General features: G+C 37.4%; 1 protein-coding gene across 1 annotated transcript in view; it reads right to left on the reverse strand.

Annotated features, from left to right (window-relative positions):
- The window catches only part of PLCL1 (phospholipase C like 1 (inactive)), a 415,950-nt gene that overhangs the window by 21,546 nt on the left and 373,131 nt on the right, over positions 1-21,273 (reverse strand).

Raw genomic sequence — 21,273 nt, forward strand, 5'->3', positions numbered from 1 at the left:
TTGACAGGTCATTTACTTTTTTTTAAATCCCAAAGATAATTTGGTTAGTATCTAAGACAAAGTAGAATCAAGATGCTGTAATAATGACCTATTTGTCAAGTGCTCTAAACTTTACAAAAGAGCTGCCTCAACAAGATCATGGAGCAGGTGGTGAATCCATTCACATTCCCAATGTACTGATGGGAAAACTAATGCTCAGGAAAATTAAATGACCTGCCCAGGGTCTTCACACTAACAAGTGGTAATGCCAGGACTTAATGAGGGTCTTCAGGTTCCAAGAGCAGTGATCTTTCCTCCTAGACTGCTCTTACCAAGATTAAATTTGCGATATCGTGTAACAAAAGCAAAGAAATAGAAGCCAAATGAATAATAATTTTAAAAAATAACATGGCTCAAAATCAAATTCTGGCTGGTGTACATACCAAAAGGAACAATAAACACATTTCAATCAATGAATAAATAAACTTTTATTAAGCACCTAGTATGTGCCAGGCTCTGTGCTCAACACTCTAAATTTGAGTCTTCATAATAATTATGTAAAAAACAAATAATCTGTTCATTTTAAGCAAGATATTCTCTTTTGATTAAAGTCAAAAGTGTCCATCAGTAAAGAAAGTTGAATTTAAATTTTTATCAGCATAAGTCAGTTTCCTCCACCTGCTTCATTATGTCAAGGAAGTGGCAAATCAAGTCAAATCAACAAGCATTTCTCAAACGCTTACTATGTGCTACACTTTGGATAAAAGGAATGGCAAAACCAGTCCCTGTTCTCAAGGAGCACACATTCTAGTGGGGCAGAGAGTACTCAAATAAGATACATACAAGATATGTGCAAGGTAAATCATGGATAGCCTCAGAAAGCAAGCACTAGCATTGTGGGGGACTGGGAGAGAGTTCTTGCAGAAGGTTGGAGTTTAGCTGCGACTTGTAGGAAGCCAGAGATGCCAGGACAGAGGTGAGGAGAGGGAGCATTGTAGGAACAGAAGCTAGCAGTGAAAATATACACAGTTGAGAGATGGAGTACCATTTGGAAGAAACAGCAAAAAGGCCAGTGTCGCTGGATTGTTGAGTAGGCGAAGGGGAGTAAAAGACAGGAAGTAGGAAGAAAAAGCCAAACAGGATTTTCTATTTGATCGATAATAGGGGGCAAATTAAGTGGGGCCAGAGGGGAGACAAGAGTCAGGCTTGAGCTCTAGGAAGATCGCTTTGGCAGCTCAGTGGAAGCTAGCCTGGAGTGGGGAGAGATTTCCAGGTGGGAAAACAACTAGCAGACGTTTGCCATAGTCTGGGCTTGAGATGATGAGGTGACTTGGGGTTCTTAAGACTTTGCCAACAGAGCCTGACTTCTAGCCAGGGCTGGCTTCAAAAAGGCTTCAGTTACAGACTAGGTGATAACCTGAATGCCTTTGGCCTGAGGACAGGCTTAGCTAAATATGGAAAAGCCCAGCACCAGAAATTGGGCCAGGTAACAAATTTTTGTTTAGTTACTTATGAAGACAGTCTATTGACGTGTGGAGGGAATATGATGTTTCATTGATAAAAGCATGGAGGCCCTGAAAAAGATTTCAGAGAAATACATCTGATTTCACCACAGAGACTCATTTCAGACAACACTTTCATGGTCTGACATCTGAGACTGATGCCATGAGGTTTTACTTAACAAATTATTATCCTTTTAAATTGAAAGAACTGGGGGCAGATAAGTGGCACAGTGGATAGAGTGCTGGGCCTAGAGTGAGGAGGACTCATCTTCCCGAATTCAAATTTGGCCCCAGACACTTAATAGCTATGTGACCCTGGGCAAGTCGCTTAATTGTGTTTGCCTCAGTTTCTTAATCTATAAAATTAGCTGGAGAAGGAAATGGGAAGCCACTCTAGCACCTTTGCCAAGAAAACCCCAAATGGGGTCATGAAGAGTTGGGCACAACTGAAAACAACAGAACAACAAAAAACAAGACCTGATTTATGAATTTGCTAAAAGTTCTCTACCCTGTACATTACAACCAGTCATCCTTCATTCTTGACCTATGCCATTCACATCACTAATGCATGGATGAAAGGTGTAACTACCCATAAACACACTTTTCACAGGACACAGAAAAGGCTGGTTATACCTTTCTTTTTCTGATCAGTTGTAAACTCATCCAGCCTGAACTTTGAATTGTCAAGAAATATATAAAAAGTAGAATGAATTTATTTAAAGCCTAAATTTTTAAGGAGACTAGTTCTGATTTCTTCACATCTTCAATATGTTCCACTTTCTTTGGACTTTTATTTAAAAGAGTGTTACCAATAAACAGAAATTTTTAAAAGTATCATTTTAAAAATAAAACAGGACCCTAAACATAAAAATATAAAAGAGGCATTTTGTGTGACTGTAATGATGAGAATGTATAGTACCAAGAATTATCATTTTGCCCACCAGGTGGCTCTCACGTGCTGGATTTGGGTGTGGGTATGTGATTATGTGTACAATGTATAAACACACACTCATAGAGATATATATAAACACCCCACCAAAAAAAATCACGTAATCATAAGGCTAGATGACCTCTCAAATCATTTCCAACTTTGATATCCTGTAACCCTATCACCAGAGAACACTTGATAGATTGTCCTGTGTGTAGGTAGACCTTTACCTGGAAAGAACAATGGATTTGGGGTCAGGCAACCCCTTATTGTTCAGTCATTTTTCAGTTCAGTTTCACAGACTCTCTGTGACCTCATTTGGGGTTTTCTTGGCAAAGATACTGGAGTGGTTTAGCCATTTCCTTCTCTAGCTCATTTTACAGATGAGAAAACTGAGGCAAACAGGGAACTCCAGGCCCAACATTCCATCCACTGTGCCATGTAGCCACAAACAATCCTACTTGGGTTCACTTCTTGACTTTGCCACGTACAGTTTGAACTTAGGCAAGCCATTTAACTTCTCTGAGGCTTTATTTATTGTCTATAAAATAAAAGAGTTGGATTAGATGATCTCTAAGAAAGATCCTTTCCAGTTCTGAACTCAATGGTTTGAACTATAAAAGCACAAGTTAAAAATCTGACAAATGTATATATTAACAGAGATAAAACAGAGGATTTCAAGGTATGCAAGAAGAACTCCCTTCTAAGTGGGGCAAAAGTCAAAGGAGACATTATGGAAATTGTATATGAGTACTCCTTGAAGGAGGAAAAGGATTTCCAGCAATCAATTAATCAATGAGCATTTTCTAAACCCTAGGTGTCAGGCACTATACTAAGTTCTGGGAATACAAAGAAAAAGCAAAAACTTTCTCTGCCCTCAAGGAATTTGCACTCTAATGAAAGAGATAATATGGGTAAATCTGTAAATACAAGATAAATATAAAGTACATGGAAGGTCATATTAGAGAGGAAGAGAACTAGGAAAGGGCTCTTGGAGGAGGTGGCAGTTAATCTGAGTCCTAAAGGAAATGAGGAAAAAATGAAGAGTTAGTGATAAGGGGGAAGAATATTCCAGGATTGGGAAAGACCTAGTGTAAAGTCATGGACACTGGAGATGGAAGGGTGTGTATGAGGAGCCTCCAATAAGCTAGTGGGTCTGGACCATGGAGTATGTGGAGAGGAGTGAAATATTAATAATAATAGGTTACATTTATATAGCATTTGACGGCAACTAGTAGCGCAGCAGATATAGCACTGGGCTACAGTCAGAAAGATTTCAGTTCAAATCCAGCCTCAGATACTTAATAGCTGTGGGCAAGTCACTTAATCCTGTTTGCCTCAGTTTCCTCATCTGTTAAATGAATTGGAGAAGGAAATGGCAAACTCCTCCAGTAACTTTGGCAAGAAAATTCCAAATGAGGTCATGAAGAATTGTACACAATTGGACCTTGTTGCCTCATTTTCTTAGCATTGGCTCCATTGACAATACTGCAAGTATTTATATACAATGAGACTCAAAATAGCCATGAAAAGACTAGACAAAACCATGTTTCTCTCCTTGAAGAAATGTTTGGGAAATTGTACTGTTGGTATAAATAAATTCATAAACTGTGGAGGAGGCATGTTATCAACCAAGATGGGGAATTTAAATGAGTATAAAAAAAACTGAATGGAATAGTGTACAACCAAGATTGAACCCCTTCAACACCAACGGACTAGGAAAATTTTCACAAAACCCAATCACTTGGCAAAGGTATCATGGATAGTAGACTGCTTCTGTCCCTTACTCCTAGGTCTTTCATAGGAAATATAAAAGAAAAAAAAATGCAGTTATCCAATTAGTCACTTGAGGCAAAATCTAATTGTCCTGAGGTGATCCTACAGAATGCACACAGATCTATGCTCACTAATGGAGTTGACTGTCCATTAAAATCCTATCCTGATGACTAATCATGGAATAATAACAGGGAAAGAAGCCTGGATTAGGAATGACAAGACCTAGATTTGAGTCTCAGCATTTCCACCAACTAGCTTTGTGACCTGGGAGTAAATTAATTCGTTGCCCCTTTCCAGGCATCAGTTTCCCTATCTATAAAATGAGAGGATTGATCTCTAAGATCCAGCATTTTCTGATTCCATTTTCTTTACTTTTTTGACTTGAATTTCCAACATTTTTTTAAGAGGAACCGGGCTGACACCCAACAAAGAATGCTTAACAATTTGAGAAAAGAACTATGGATTCTGGAAGCTATCTGATGACCCTCCAATAAATGACCTTCAGGTGTGACTGCAGAAGCATGTTGTTGGACTTGAGAGTTTGGTTTCTGCCCTCAGGTTGTTTTTTTTTCCCCCCATATATTTTAATACATATGCTAATGGCAATAGCAAGGGTCTCAGACCAACAGACATTTTTCCCTGTCGTCTCGTTCCAGACCACCCTCCTTAATCCTCACAAACACACTTTTTTCTTTCTCTCTTGAAAATTCATTGAGCAGAAGCTGCATTGCAGTCTAGTGTAAGCCTGCAAACACTGAACAAAATAAATGCTAGTGACCAGCAAATCACCACCCTGCTGCACTCTTTTAGACAAGACTGCCCGTTCCTACCAAATGCTCAGGGGAGGCGGTGTCTTATTGAATAATTTATTTGAAAACACAAAATCCCTTAGTTACCATATGAAAATTGTTCACAATGCAAAACAATTATTTAAAGACAAAGGCAGCAATAAAACATGCATTTTAAAATATTGAACTGAATTAGTGAAAGCCTAGATAATTGTTAGGCTTTTTATTTTTTAATCAGAAAGTACTTGCAATTCAGACTCCCTTTGGGAGTTTCCTTATCAGACTTTTACTATTTTTCATGCTATCTCTGCTCTCCCCAAGTGTTCTCCCACCAGAGTCTTTATTATAAGGTATGTGAAGGTAAATTTTGATTGCCAAAAGCTACCTAGTTAATTTGGGATTTACTGGCTAGATTTCTTTCTCAAAGACCAAACCTTAAAAACAATTCACTCTGGATCTCATGGATTGGACAACAGGTCTCTGCCCAAGCATCACTTAATGATTATTTTGGAGGTCCTCCTGGCTCGGAGTGAATGTAGATAGTAACTGTTTCTCTTTTGGCCAGCAACCCTGAGGGTCTTCCCCTCCCAGCTTGATTTTTTTAAAAATTAAATTAACTTAAATTTTTAAAATAAATTAAAAATTAATTTTTAAAATTAAATTATTTTTTAAAAAAAATTAAAATTAATTTTTCAAAATTAAATTGAATCATTTCTTAAAGAGGCCTATTCAACTGAATGTGCATTGTCTCACTCAAAGTGAAAACTTGAAAAGACCTTAGCTTAAAAGGGCCAAGGTCTCCCACTGACTGCACCCTAGGCCATCTCCAGTGGTCTTGAGGAATATCTGGCCACTGGACCCAGATGGCCCTGGAGGAGAAAGTGAGACTGGTGACTTTACACAGCCCTCCCTCACTCAAATCAAAGTTAATTGCAAGTTTTGTCATAATCTCCCTGATGTCGAGATCCTCTTTGAGAATGAAGGACAAACCACACAACCACAACCACATCAGGCAAGTCAGCTAACCTTTCTAAACCTCAATTTCCTCATCTATAAAATGGGGATAATAATAGTTAACCTACCCATAGTTCAAGCATAGTTTTAGGGTTATTATGAGGAAAAGGCTTTGCAAACCTTACTGCGCTATGGAACTGGAAGGTAGTATCATTATATGAGAAAACCCTTTTATGGAAGCAGCTAGGTGGCACAGTGCATAGAGCCCTGGGCCCGGAGTCAGGAAAGCCAGAGTTCAAATCCAGTCTCAGATACTTACTAGCTGTATGACCCTGGGCAAGTCACTGAACCCTGTTTGCCTCAGTTTCCTCATCTGTAAAATGAGTTGGTGAAGGAAATGGCAAACCATTCCAGTATCTTTGTCAAGAAAACCCCATAGACAGTATGGTCTGTGGGCTCATGAAGAGTTAGAGATGACTGAACAACAACCTCACTTTACACAGCAGAACTTGCTGGGATTTTACATATAACTGGGTTTTGTTTTTGATTGTTTTGCAAATTATATTGTTCCAGTGATAAAAATTTCAGAGACAGGTTATCTTCATTTCCAGTGGAGTTTTAAATTGTAGCAACATTAACATCCTTGTCTTAAGTGACTCTACTCCTGGTAGCTCCAACTACCAGTGCTTGACTAGTTTATTGACTCTACAGCCTGTTTCTCAAAAATATAAGGGCCCATTAGTAATTATTTAAATGTAATAGGAGAGTCACCATTTAAAAGAACCATTTTTTTACCTCAGATGTTTATTATTTTGATGTATTTTTCCCAATTACATGTTGACAATTTTTAACATTCATTTTTACATTTTGAGTTCCAAATTTTTCTCCTTCCCTTTCTCCCCTCCTCTCTTCCTAAATGGTAAGCAACTAGATATAGGTTATACACATGCTATCATGTAAAACATACTTCCATATTAGTCACAGTTATGAAAGAAGAAACAGATCAAAAGTAAAAAAGAAACATCAAAAAGAATAATGTAAGTGAAAAAGTATGCTTCAATCTGCATTCAAAGCCCATCAGTTCTGTATCTAGATGTGGATAACATTTTCCTTCTTGAGTCCTTTGTACTTGTCTTGGATCAGTGTGTTCCTGAAAAAGAGCTGAGTCATTCATAGTTATCATCACACAATGTTGCTAATACTGTGTGCAGTGTTTTTCTGGTTCTACTCACTTCACTTTACATCAGCTCATACAAGTCTTTCCAGGTTTTTCTGCAATCTTCTTGTTCATTATTTCTTATTGCACAATAGTATTCCATTAAAAATTCATATAGCACAGCTTGTTCAGCCATTCCCCAATTGATGGGCATCCCCTCAATTTCCAACATTTTGCCACCACAAAAAGAGCTGCTATAAATGTTTTTGTACATGTGGGTCCTTTTCCCTTTTTATGATCTCTTTGGGATACAGACCTAGTAGTGGTATTGCAGGATCAAAGCGTATACAGTTTGGTTGCCTTTTGGACATAGCTCCAAATTGCTCTCAAGAATGATTGGATCAGTTCAAAACTCCACCGACAGTACATTAGTGTCCCAATTTTCCTACATCCTCTCCAACATTTATCATTTTCCTTTTTTGTCATATTAGCCAATCTGATAGGTATGAAGCAATACCTCAGAGATGTTGTAATTTACATTTATCTAATTACAGTGATTTAAAGCACTTCTTCATATGCCTATAGATAGCTTTGATTTCTTCATCTGAAAACTGCCTGTTTGTATCCTTTGACCATTTATCAATTAGGGAATGGCTTGTATTCTTATAAATTTGACTCAGTTTTCCATATATTTGAGAAATGAGGTCTTCATCAGAGACACTTGCTATAGATTGTTTCCCAGCTTTCTGCTTTCCTTCTAATCTTGTTTGCATTGGTTTTATTTGTGCAAAAGCTTTTTAATTTAATATCATCAAAAAGATCTATTTTACATTTCATAATGCTATCTCTTGTTTGGTCATTAACCTGTAACTCACTTAACATCTCCTTTAAGAATTTGAATGCTATACCACTGGGTGGATTTATGCTTGGTATTGATATTACTTCATTGTCTATGGTAACTTTTAGCGAGACGTAGTTTCCTTCCTTATCTCTTTTAAATAGGTCTGTTTTTGCCTTTGCTTTGTCTGAGATCAGGATTGCTACCCCTGCTTTTTTTTTTAACTTCAGCTGAAGTATAATAGATTCTGCTCCTGCCTTTACCTTTACTCTTTGTGAGTCTCTCTGCTTCAAGTGTGTTTCTTGTAAACAACATATTGTAGGATTCTGGTTTTTGATGCACTCTGCTATCCCCTTCCATTTTATGAGAGAGTTCATCCCATTCACATTCAGAGTTATAATTACTAACTAACTGTGTGTTTCCCTCCATCCTATTTTTCCTCCTATTTGTCCTCTCTCTCCTTTCATTCTTTCTCTCCTTGACATTGGGTTGCTTCTGTCAACCCCCTGCCCTGGTCTGCCCTCTCTTCTTTCAGTCCCCTCCACTTTTACTTAATCTGAGGCTCAGGATCTCCTTCTGGTTTGCTGAAGTGAGGCATGCTGCTGGCTTGCTGGGACACTTCTTGTCTTGTACTGCATTCCCCTTTTACCTCAGTGAGATAGACCTTTCTTACTAATCTTTCAAGTTTCTTGGGCTAAAAGATTGTTTTACCTTGTCTTTTTGCTCATTCTCCTGTTCCAGGATTTGTTTGGGGGTACTATTTTATGGTTGTTTAGAGGTAAATATGAGACAGTTATGGCAATTTACTGTTTACTCTGCCATCTTGGCTTCCAGAGGTAGAATCATTTTTGGAATATAAATACTATTAAACTCCCTTATTCATCTTAGTAAATGTATGTTTCTATATACGAACTTATGAAAAAACAACAATAACAGCACAGAGTAGATTACATGTGTAGAGCTGAAAGGGACCTTAAAGTAATTTAATTCAACAATACTATTTAATGGATATAGAAACTGAGATCCTCACCCAAGATCATAGAGGCATTAAGTGGCAGAGCTAGGATTCAAATCCAGGTTCTCTAAGACTAATTGTACCATGTAATTCACTAGTTCTGGGTAGCCACATAGTCACTTCTAATTTCTCCAATATTTAGTCTCTTTGGCTAGTTTACCCAAGTTGCCTTTCAACAGAGATTCCAATTACAGGAAAGGAATAAATACATTAAGAGCTGTCTCAAAAAGGTAGTTATTCCAAAATGGTCAATAAGGCTGGAGGAACAAGATTTGCCAGGTTTGAGTATGGGAAGACTCTTGGAGGTAGAGAATAACTCTCTGGTAAAAGGCATTTTATTTTTAGTGCCAGACACACAATGAATTGTCAATAAATATTTCATGGTGACAGTAATGAAGATGACGATGATTCATAGAGGAAGATAAGAACCCAAGGGCAAAGTTAAACAGATAACAGTAAAAGATCACATAAAGCTATCCCAAATCCAATCCCTGAGACTGTTAATCTCCATGGAATGCAGGAAGGTTAAACCCACTGATAACTGAGGGATCCTTCTTATTCCTTTTAGGAGCCTGTATGCAAAGCCTCATTATACTGGTGCCATTGTCATATTTTAATCGAAATCATCTAAAAGAATAATTTTCCCTCATTCAAGTTTTCATAGGTTGTTTTAAAAATAGAAGGTGGGGGTAGACAGGCCATTAACTGAGCAATATTTTTTGTTCAGATGACAAAACTTAATTTGGTCTCTCAAAATGTTGGAGTGAACTTCAAAAGAGATTGTTTCCATTACGTGGAGGAACAAATCAAATCAAGTTCGTTTGGTTATCAAAATCAATGAAGGTCCAAATCTAGCTGGCCCACAGCAGGCACTGTACTCATAACCAAATGAAATCTACTAATCTCTACTTCTTACAGTTCAGCTTTTGATTTTATATCCTGTGCTTCCAGTATACAAAAATAATAATGATGATAAGCTAATAGTTATAAGTAGACATAACCTTTGGTGGCTTAGGACTTTGGGGTATGTTATTGTTTTTTAACTTAATTTTAATTTTTCAATTAATGAAAGCACATTTTCTCTATTAAGTATTATTGGTCATGAGATCATTTTCCTAAATTAACCTCAGCACAATATTGGCTTGCATTAAGTGCTACAGTTTGTACTAACTCAATAATTTCCTTATAATTAATAATGCAGTAAAGATACACTTCCCTACCCTCACCTATCATGATAATCCAGTGGCAAATGCTTAAGTGCCAGGCAGGGCTAGAGATCTGCTAAGTCTGAAAAATTTAGGGATCATATTTTTAATCTAGAGTTGCAAAAGAAAAAAAAAGCAGTGGGGACATGATTATTTCACACATGAACACCTCAGGGTAGAAGAGATAAATCCAAATTTTGCTTCAATCAGATTCATAATGGGACAATCAAATAAGCAGGGCTTATGAATAATTCAGGCATTTTTATAAATAACCCCACAACTAGTCCTACATTTTTACCACATGAATTTTATTAACACTGTGGCAATTTTGCCTAAGAATCAAATCAGGTGGGAGGGATGTGACAAGAAGCATTTGTGGAAAACGCAGGGTCAATGGGAATCACTTAGCCTATCACTTCTCTTTTTCCTATCTTTCCCCATCCCAGGAGACAGAAATGTAGCACCTCCAGAAATTTGACTCAGACTTCCTTATAATTCACAGCTTTTGGTGCTAGTAAGAGAGCTGGTGTAACACACAGTAGAAAGTGCACTGATGTCCTAGATTTATCAGCTCTGGCGCTTACTAGCTGTTTGACCCTGGGCAAGTCACTTTATCTCTGCAAATCAATTTCCTTACCCATAAAATAAAGATAATAATATTAGCCCTATTTATCTCCAAATAAATCCAACAATCATTTGTTAAATGCCTACTAGGTAGGGCATTCAAAAACAAAAGGAAAATCAGTCCTTTCGCTCAAAGAGCTTATATTCTACTGAAGAGACACATCAATCCTACCCCGACTCTCAGTAACCCCATTTAGGGTTTTCTTGCAAAGATACTAGAGTTGTTTGCCATTTCCTTCTCCAGCTCATTTTACCGATAAGGAACTAAGACAAATAGGGTCAAGTGCCTTGCCCCGGGCCACACAACTAATAAGCATCTTAGGCTGGATTTGAACTTACAAAGAATAATTTCCCTGATTCCAGGCCTGGGACTCTATCAATTATACCATCAAGCTGTCCCTTGCACATCAAAACAGATCAATAGATACATTGTAATTGAGTAAGGAGAGAAAAGTAATAACTAGGGGGATCCAGAAAGGCTTACTTTAAGAGGTGGTACATACACAGAATGTGCCTGGGTGAGAGCTAGAGATGCTACATGAATAAGGTGAGGGGGAAGTGCATTCCAGGACTATCAAAGAACACAGTCAGGAGAGGGAAGGCCCAGTTTGGGAAACAGCAAATGGGACTTTTTGGCAAGAATACAAAGTGCATGAAGGCCGATGTGAGGAAATCATTTTTCAGACCTTAACAGAATTTTTTTAATGTGGGTTTCACAATGTGAAAGGGGGATGAAGGTCATAGATTTAGAGATGGAAGGTAATTTAGAGGTACTCAGTCCTAATCCCCACTTTTTACAGACAAATTGACTTGCCCAGAGTCACTTAAGTAGAAAGCAGCAGTCAGGATTCAATCCCAAGGCCTCTTACACCAAATCCATCACTCTTCACTGTTGGCTTAGCATTTATCTTTTGGAGTAAATCAGAAACCCTACTGTTGGTATGTGTGTGAGTGTGTGTGTGTGTATACACACACACACACACACACACACATATATATACATACATTATGACTCCTTGTCTTAAAGTGACAGTCATTTTAGAGATCTTGAAAGTGGAATATTCCTCTATGATTTGAAATATGGTTTGATTTATATACAACTTTTCAGTAAGACGGCTATTAGTTTTTGTTTTTGAGGTGGGGGATGGATTTGAGAAACTTCTTTTTTCTTCCCAATAGACCTCTGACCAGAAATTCTTAACTATTGAATATTGAGGAGGTATTATCAGCCTACAAGGTCAAAGCTGAGGCTTTCAGAAACAAAGAGACCCATGGACCTTTCTATCTGAACAGAGTACTTCGTATAAATGTATATATAATGTGTGTGTGTGTATATATATATACATATTCATGTTTTAAGAGAGAATAAGTGAGTCCTCGTATGTATAAATAACCAAAAACTCAAAGGAAGTTTCTCCTTGGTGACCAAGATCCTAGCTATCATTGTTATGTATAGTTATAACCTTCCTTCCAGTGAGTGTTATTATATTACAATACTTGAACCAAAGAGTAGCCTTTGCATACTACACACACACACACACACACACACACACATACACACACACACACACACACACACCGAGTCACAATATATCTTAAAGCATTCTTTTCTGTGACAGTCTTCCTCTCCCACACAAATCTTTTATTAAAAGAGGAAAGGAAGGAAGTTTCTGGCTTTCCCCCCCAACCCCACCCCCTCCATTTTCAGACTACAACACGCTAAGTAGTCAATGAGCTGGCGCTGAGGCTACACAATGTGCATTGTTTAGAATCTTCAGTCCTCTCATTTACTATTAATGTTTTGACATCATCACCATTGAGACAGATATTTAGACTCAGAAAATTTATGCCTGATAAACAAAAATTACTGATCAACAAATAATAAGTCAAAAGACCTATTTTCTGTAAACTGTATAATATGTTTTGTCATGTAAATATATAAATAAAAATTAATATTTATTTCAAATGATCTATTATTCTTGGGAAAGTCATGCTTTAATAGAATGTAATGCAAAAGAATTTTGGCTTTTGAGTCAAATGACCTGAGTGCAAATCCTGGTTCTTCCTATTAGCAAAATGAGGAAGTTGGGCTAAATACCATTAAAGGTTCTTTCTAACTATAATCCTATAATCCTCTAAATGGTGCTAACCTTAGAAAAAATTCAGTACTAGGTAAGAAATCAATGGATATTCAACCAAATTGATTTGTTTTCAATGTCTTGTTAAAACTTTAAAATATTCTTTTTGCTTAAAGGATTCAATTCATTCACTGACATATTAACAACTCACATTTATTCTTTTATTTGAAGAGAGAAAAATGAGACAGACAGAGAGAGAGACAGAGAGAGAGGAGTGTGTGAGAGAGAGAAAAAGCAGATGACAGTGTAAATATAGAGAGTCAGATAATGGATTCATTTTGTCATTTATAAGAATTAAAAACCAATATTATTCTCTTTGTTTCATAAAGGTAATGACTTTCTCCCCGTAGCTCCCTTGCTGCTGAATCACAAGCAGATGAGAGTTAGAGAATATTCCCCTTGATTAAGTAGTACCTGTGAGAGATTTGGATTACAATCATTTTGCCCTGAAACACATTGTAAAGCAACTTGAGAACTTTCCATCACTGAGTACAATTGACTCAGAAGCCCATTGAGAATAGTATCTTTTAAATAAACACAGCAGGAGTTTGACTATTTTTAGACCAGCATTGTGCTGGCAGAGAAAAAAGCTTACAAAACTAATCATTAGGAGGCAGTATTCTCTGCTGCTTAACGAAGTACCCTGTTCAGATAGAAAGGTCCATGGTTCTCTTTGTTTCTGAAAGCCTCAGCTTTGACCTTGTAGGCTGATAATACCTCCTCAATATTCAATAGTTAAGAATTTCTGGTCAGAGGTCTATTGGGAAGAAAAAAGAAGTTTCTCAAATCCATCCCCCACCTCAAAAACAAAAACTAATAGCTGTTTTACTGAAAAGTTGTATATAAATCAAACCATATTTCAAATCATAGAGGAATATTCCACTTTCAAGATCTCTAAAATGACTGTCACTTTAAGACAAGGAGTCAACTCTCAATTTATCTGTTTTATGCATCCTAATTATCATATATTATGTTTGCTTAAACCACACCAACAGTGCAGCAGATTTTTTTTTTACAATTGTTCCAGTGGTTCAGGTACATCCCTTCAGAAGGATTCCAAAAAGGACTCATTTTTGATTAACATAAACTTTTGACTTTGGGGGGCCTTGTATCTCCAACACCCAAGACAGTTCCTGGAATATAACATAGGTGTTTAATTAATGGCTTGTTGGGGTGAAAGTAATTGAATCAGTGTATACTGTCTGGTGAGACCAAAGGTCTTTGGCTCAGAACTAAGATGAAAAAAAATCAATTTCAATTAGGGAACATCCACACCTGGAAAACAGCCATATTTCTTCTTCCCTATGGGGATCAACTCAAACCAGTCCCTCAGAGACACCGTCTAATTTCTTTGTCTTTTCTATAACATGCACATCATGGGTTTGCCTATTCCACAAGGTAGACTCAAGCTAATGGGGGAAAACTACTGCTGATTAGCTGGGATGACTGCTCAGTTTCCAAAGTGACAGAGAAGAGGTTGTTCAAATATGAATTGATAATGACACGTTACATCTGCAAAAATTTATGAAAAGCCATGCATTAAGTACTTAGTATGTGTCAGACACTGCTACATGCTAATTTCGTACAGTTTGCAAAGCCCTTCACATATATTATCTCATTGGAGTCTCTCCAAAATACTTCAAGGTAGGCATTATCACTGCCATTTTAGAGATGAGAAAACTGAGCCTCAGAAAGATTAGGGTTGACCAAGATCACAGAGCCAGTGAGTGGCAAAGACAGGACTCAAATGTATGTCTTCTAACTCCAAAGCTAATGTCTCTTCTACTCTACCATGCTGTTACCTAAATTAAAAGTGGGTAGAGGGACATGAGGATAAAGCTGGCATGTTTTCATTTACACTGTTTTCTTTTAGCTTTATCATGTCCATTCTAGGAAACACTTGAGATAGCACTTTCATCTCAACCTACAAAAGCCTTTGTAGGAATACTAAATATCCATGAGAGAAAGCCCCCCCCCCAACCCCAATGTAAAATAAGACTTGGAAATGGCCTCTAAAGTTGCAGCCAGCTCCTCTAGCCTTGTTGATAGCTCTATTCATTAGGACTCTGCCACTTGTGAATTATTTAATAATCATTGTAAGATATGCTGCTTTTCCTCTGAAGGAAAAAGTGTATCTCAGAGAGAAGCTAAATTTAGTTTGAGTGGAAGAAAAGTAACGTAGTCTGTGCCTCCATAATCATGTCAACAGCCTGGCTTTTATCTCTGCCAGCCTCCTGGGCAGCACAGCTGGGTTTCAGCCACCAAAGGGGAAAAGGTAGAGAGGGAGTAACTGCCTATTTATTGCTAAAAAACATTAGAGACCCTGTGCTCAAAGTTCCTCATGTAATTGAGACAAGAGCAATTCAGAAAGAGCAGGTTTTAAATTAGTTGCATAATTGCACTAGGTACATCCATTTTACATTTATATTAATTATAATGATCTCTGCTCATTTCTTTACTAGCCCTGTAGCCTTGGACAAGTCAATTAATGTTTCTGATCCCACGCTTCCACCTCTGTAAAATAGGAAGACTGGACTCTATGACCTCAAAGTTCCCTTTTCATTCTCACAGCCCATAATTCTATGTTCAATTTTTTTCACCTGTTATTTTATTTAATTTAGTTTGGACTTGTAAACACAGTCCACAGATTTCCAACTCATCTGTACCTTAACATCTTTGAGAATTGCTTAGGGCAACAAGAGTTTAAGTGATGTGACAAGGGTTGAACGTACAAGATTTAAACTTGCATGCAGAGGTAAAATTTGAATCTACGTCTCACTGATTCCAAGGATAATGGTTTCTGTGTCATTCTACCGGTTCTCAAACTTTTTGGTCTCAGGATCTGTTTACACTATTAAAACCACGAAAGAGCTTTTGTTTATGTGGATTATATCTATCAATATTTACCATGCTAGAAATCAAAACTGATAAAATTTTGAAATATGTATTTATTAATTCATTTTAGAATAACAATAATAAATCTACTACATGGTGATATAAATAATATATACTTATGACAAATAACTATATTGTCTAAAACAAAAAAATGAGTCAGAAGAATGGCATTGCTTATCATATTTTTATAAAAATCTAATGTCTGGCTTAAAAGAAGACAGCCAGGCGGGAGCCAAGATGGCAGAGTAAGCAGTAAATTGACATAACTCTCCCATATTCATTTCTAAACAACCATAAAATAGTGCCCCAAACAAATACTGAAACAGAAGAACCATCAAAAAGCAGGCAAAAAAATCTTTTAGCCTAAGAAACTTGTAAGATCAGTAATAAAGGTCTGTCTCACTCAGGTAAAAGGGGAACAGAGCACAGGACAGGAAGCATCCCAGCAAGCCAGCAGCCAACCCCACCTCAGCAAACCATCAGGAGATCCTGAGCCCCAGTGTGGTGGAGCAGGCAAACACCAACTCCAGGATGTCCCACATGCTTCAGCATAGCCAGAAAAGTGGGCAGACTCCAGCTCTAAAAACCGCCTCATGCTTCAGCACAGCCGCGGGCAGACAGCCAGTAGCCAGATCTCCACATGCTTCAGTGTAGCCCCAGAGAAGCGCTGAAACAACCCCCAAAGGTCTCAGTTCACACCAGACACCAGCACTAGGACCCCCGTTCAATATTAGGTAAGCTGCCAGACCTCTGCAGCCTCCAGCACCACCAGCCACCCCCCCACACCCTCTCAGCGCGGCACCAGACATGAGGATCCCCCACGGGTCACAGGGCAACATCAGTGAAGAACCAGGTAAATATCCAGGGCCTACAGCCCCTAACACAGTAAGCCTGAGACATTGCCTACATATGTAAAACTATTTATAGCAGCCCTTTTTGCAAATTATTAGAACTTGAAGAGATGCCCATCAACTGCAGAATGGCTGAACAAACTATGCTATATGAATGTAATGGAATACTACTGTGCAATAAGAAATGAGGAGCAGGCAGATGTTAGAAAAACCTGGGAAGACTTGTACAAACTGATGCAAAGTGACATAAGCAGAACCAGGAAACCATTGTACACAGTATCAGCAACATTGTGTGATGATCAACTATGAATGACTCAGCTCTTCTTAGCAACACAATGATCCAGGACAAGTGCAAAGGACTCACGAAAGAAAACGCTATCCACTTCCAGATAAAGAACTGGTGGACTCTGAGTGCAGATTAAAGTATACTTTTTCACTTAAGAAAACAAAAAGACAGCTAGATTCTCATATCTGCTTCTGTATTCAGTCTGTTGTGAAGTTAATTTGACCGAAGGAAATTGAGGAAAATCCAGCCTCACAAATATATGGCATTGGAAAATAGAGTATTTTAATAGGCAAATAATGTCTTAGTAATACACTGAAAAGTTTTTTTCCTTGCAGACTCGGTGAAAGCACCCTAGGGACACCCCAGAGATCTAGAGAATACACTTTGAGAACCACTACACTGTGTTCTTCTGCCTTTCACTAACATTCTTGGAAGCCCTTAGCACAAGCTAATGTTTTATATTATAAAATATTCTTCCCCACTTTCTCCTCTATAAGTTTTCAAATGACATTTATGGATGTGCACATTAATTAAATGATGCTACAGATTATTTTCTATAACCTAGCTAATTAATCCATTCATAATTTAATATTTAAATCTTTCTGAAATTAACAATCATCTTGTTTAAATTTAGTGAACTAATAAATTATCCATAATACTAATGAGTGGTTAATGAAATAAAAGTTGCAGTATTATATCCATCCCTATTTCATTTTAAGAAGTTCTAACATAGCCATGTAGACTAAAGTTATATTATGATGCCTCATTGTATTGCAAATATGACCTTGTGTTCTTGAAAGCTAATTCAGTGAAGCATAAAATCCATTGGGTCCTATCATTCAACTTAACAAACAACATGCCTCCTAGAAAAGATCCTTGTATTGGAACAAAATGTACCATAGGTACGTTGTCTAAAGATCAGCCTCATCCCTAGGAAGGTTGCTCACAAAATGAATAATAGTTTGGCCAAACAACTTATGAAGACTGTCTTCTAAGGCACAGACCATTTGGGATTGTCATCAGTATATAGAGGACCCATAATAATCAAATCACAGATCTTTTGACTTATGGAAGAGGTTTTACAGCCATACATCAATCTAAATGAATGACAGACATCTAGAAATTAAGAAAACTAAGGATGTGGATATGAAGTCAAAGTTATTTTTATACTAAATGTCTCCAAATTTATTACCTATAAAGGTGGTGATCAAATTACTTTTTTTTCCTTACCAAATACCACAATGGAGTTTGAGAGCAAAGGAAGCATGAGAGAAACTTTTTCTTCACCAGTGAATATAATAGATTATAGGGAGAAGCCATGTTTTCTTTTACCTACCTATACATTATAGTCACCAAAATATGCCTAGTTAATTAAATAATAAACACACATTGTCCTGTATCTAAACTCATGGTAAGAGCTATGGCATCTGTAAGAAGCCAAGGGTAGATACCATGCCTTCTAAATGTGCATATTTTCATCTCCCAGTTGTTAATGATAATGATGACCCTGATGATGGTATTGTGTTTTGCTTATAAAATTATTACTGACCCAAATCATTAGAATGTGAGATCATTTATTCTTATAGCAAGAATAATAACTAAATGAATATAGCATTGTAAGGTTTACAAAGCACTCTATATATGGTATCTCATTTGATCCTCACAGCAATCATATGATATAAGTGCTATTATTATTTATCCTCATTTTACAGATGAGGAAGCTGAGCCAGAGAGAGAAGTTGTGACCTGCAAAGGGCTGAAGAGTGAGTCATTGTCTGAGGCAGGACTCAAGCTTAGGGCTTTTTCACTCCAAGCCCAGCACTCTATCCACTGCACCACCTAACTGCTTTCAATGACTTATGATGACAAGAGAGTTAATTAGGTTTATACATGTCATCTGTGGTCATAGAAAGAAGAGAAACTAAGTGGCTCATGTGGAATTAAACCCATTACCAGCATTCTTTTTCTACTAAACTGAGCTAGCCAAATCCTTTTAGCAGGCTAAATAGTGTCTAAATGGACACCTAGACACCAACTGATGGAGAAAATAATGTATAAGAGGTAGCATGATATAGTGGAAAGTCTGCTGACTTTAGTGGTAGAAGATGTTTTTGACCTCTTAATCTCTCTGTGCCTCAATATCCTATTATATAAAATAAACAGAAGAGGAATGAACCAGATGGCTTGCAAGGTTCCATCCACCTTGAAATTTATGATCATATGGTCCTAAGTAAAAAAATAAATAAATCGAATAAAAGCAATCATTTCATTTACCCATGCTGTCAGTAACAATTACAGATCAATAAGCCATTCCAATCAGATGTTATCAGAATTTGGACCTTCCACATAAGAAAGTTTCTAAGAAAATACATAAAGATTGGCATAGTGTAAATAAATCTGCTATTGATATAAAACTGCTTGGTGCATATTATAGACTATTAAGTACTATTTATTGCAGATCAAACTGTTCCAGGGGAAAGAAGATGATGAAAACACACTTGGTACATAAGCTACAGGGTTTAGAAAACTGCTATCTGAACTTCATGGGTAGGCCAACTTCTCTGTGAAATACAAAATCAATCAAAACACTTCTTCGACTACGATGATCAATTCAGTTCAATTTTAACAGCACTGCAGAGCTGACAGAGAAGGCCAGAAAGGCCACTATATTGGCAAAGGAACATCAAGATGAGACCTTCCTAGATCAACCTGGAAGGAACAGTGGAAGAGGAAGAATACAACACTGAGTAATGATAACCAATGGGAATGTAATAGTAAAGGAGGGGTGGACCGCAATCAGAACAATATAGAATCATTGACCCTCAAAGTTAGAAGTCTAGTCCAATGCATGCCCAACCAAGAATCAATTCTACAGCATCCCCATAAAAGGGTCATCTAGCCCAATGATATCAAACTCAAATAGAAATGGGGGAAAAGGAGGTCACTAATCCATACACAAGGATTTCTGTGGGCTGCATATTGCCTTAGTATTAAAATGTAATATTTACATCTTATTGGGTTTTTTTATTTATTTCTTCCTGATTACATTTTAATCTGGTTCAGGATGCACTAGGAAGCCCACATCACGTGTTTGACCCCTCAAATCTAGCTTATGTTAAAATTCCTATAATGGTGGTGAACCCACAGTCTCTATAGGAAGGAGGAATACAGTCTTAGAAAGAGAATAGACAAGTAATTTTAAAAATCAGTAAGTATAACAAGTTTGTAGAAGAACATGTAGAAAGAGGGAAATCTACTTAAGGACAAAGAGACCAAATATAGAAAGTAACTGAAGAGAGAGAAAAAGAGAAACACTGAAGGTTTTCTGGAACCTTTGGTAATTTGGTCCAAGCAACCCACACAGTGAAGCAGAGAAGGAAAGGAGACCCATTTACCCCTAACTGTATTATTCTATACACAAGGCATTTGAAACAGCACCTTACACTTCCTAGGAAGAAAATTCTGCCTTAATGCTTCAATTCCTATCAGCCTCAGATTCTCCAAGACCTTTTCTGATTAATAATAATAATAGTAAAGTTTTCTATCACACTTTAAGGTTTGCACAGCACTTTACACATGTGTATGTTACATACATATCATAACACAATAACAACGTGAGGTGAATACTAGAGCTATTATCGTGCTCATTTTAGAGATGAAGAAAACAAGGCCCTGGGAGGGTGACTGGCTCATGGTCACCCAGCTTGTAAGAGTTAGAGGTGGGATTTCAATCCAGGTCTCTCTTAACTCCAAGCCTAGCACTACTTTCCACTATAAAATGATGTTTCTCAATAGAGAGCACTGAAGACATTTCAGATTTTATGCCCAAGAATATTTCTCTCTACTCTTCTTTCTCTGTAACCTTTTCATTGTTCAGGAGACCTGGGTGTTTCATTTGTTACAAACCCCCCTTTTTGTATCATGATACCCTTAGAAGACTGGTAAAGTCTATAGAGCCCTTCTCAGAATGTTTTTAGATGCATAAGATAAAATGTACAGCATTACAAGGGAAACTATTTTTGAAGAATTTGAAAACTATCCACATAAAGTACAACAATCCCCTTCTCTCAATTTCCACTCTTCTCTCTCATTCCATACAGTAAGGAATGAGGATTTGACCCCCAGTCAGAGACCCTGAATAGTGGGAGGCCATGTGAATGCCTGGATGAGATAAGATATTCGATATCTTTGAAAGGTTTTTGGGGAACTACAGGCAAGATGAGAGAGTCAGATTAAATTGGAAGGTTGCATCATATAGACTACTTGAGGGCAGGAGATATCTTTTGCCTCTTTTTGTACTTGTCTCTCTCATTACAAAATAAGCTCCTTGCAAGTAGG

The sequence above is a fragment of the Phascolarctos cinereus genome, unplaced genomic scaffold (assembly GCF_003287225.1).
Source record: "Phascolarctos cinereus isolate Bilbo 61053 unplaced genomic scaffold, phaCin_HiC Scaffold_726;HRSCAF=1367, whole genome shotgun sequence".
NCBI classification, from domain to species: domain Eukaryota; kingdom Metazoa; phylum Chordata; class Mammalia; order Diprotodontia; family Phascolarctidae; genus Phascolarctos; species Phascolarctos cinereus.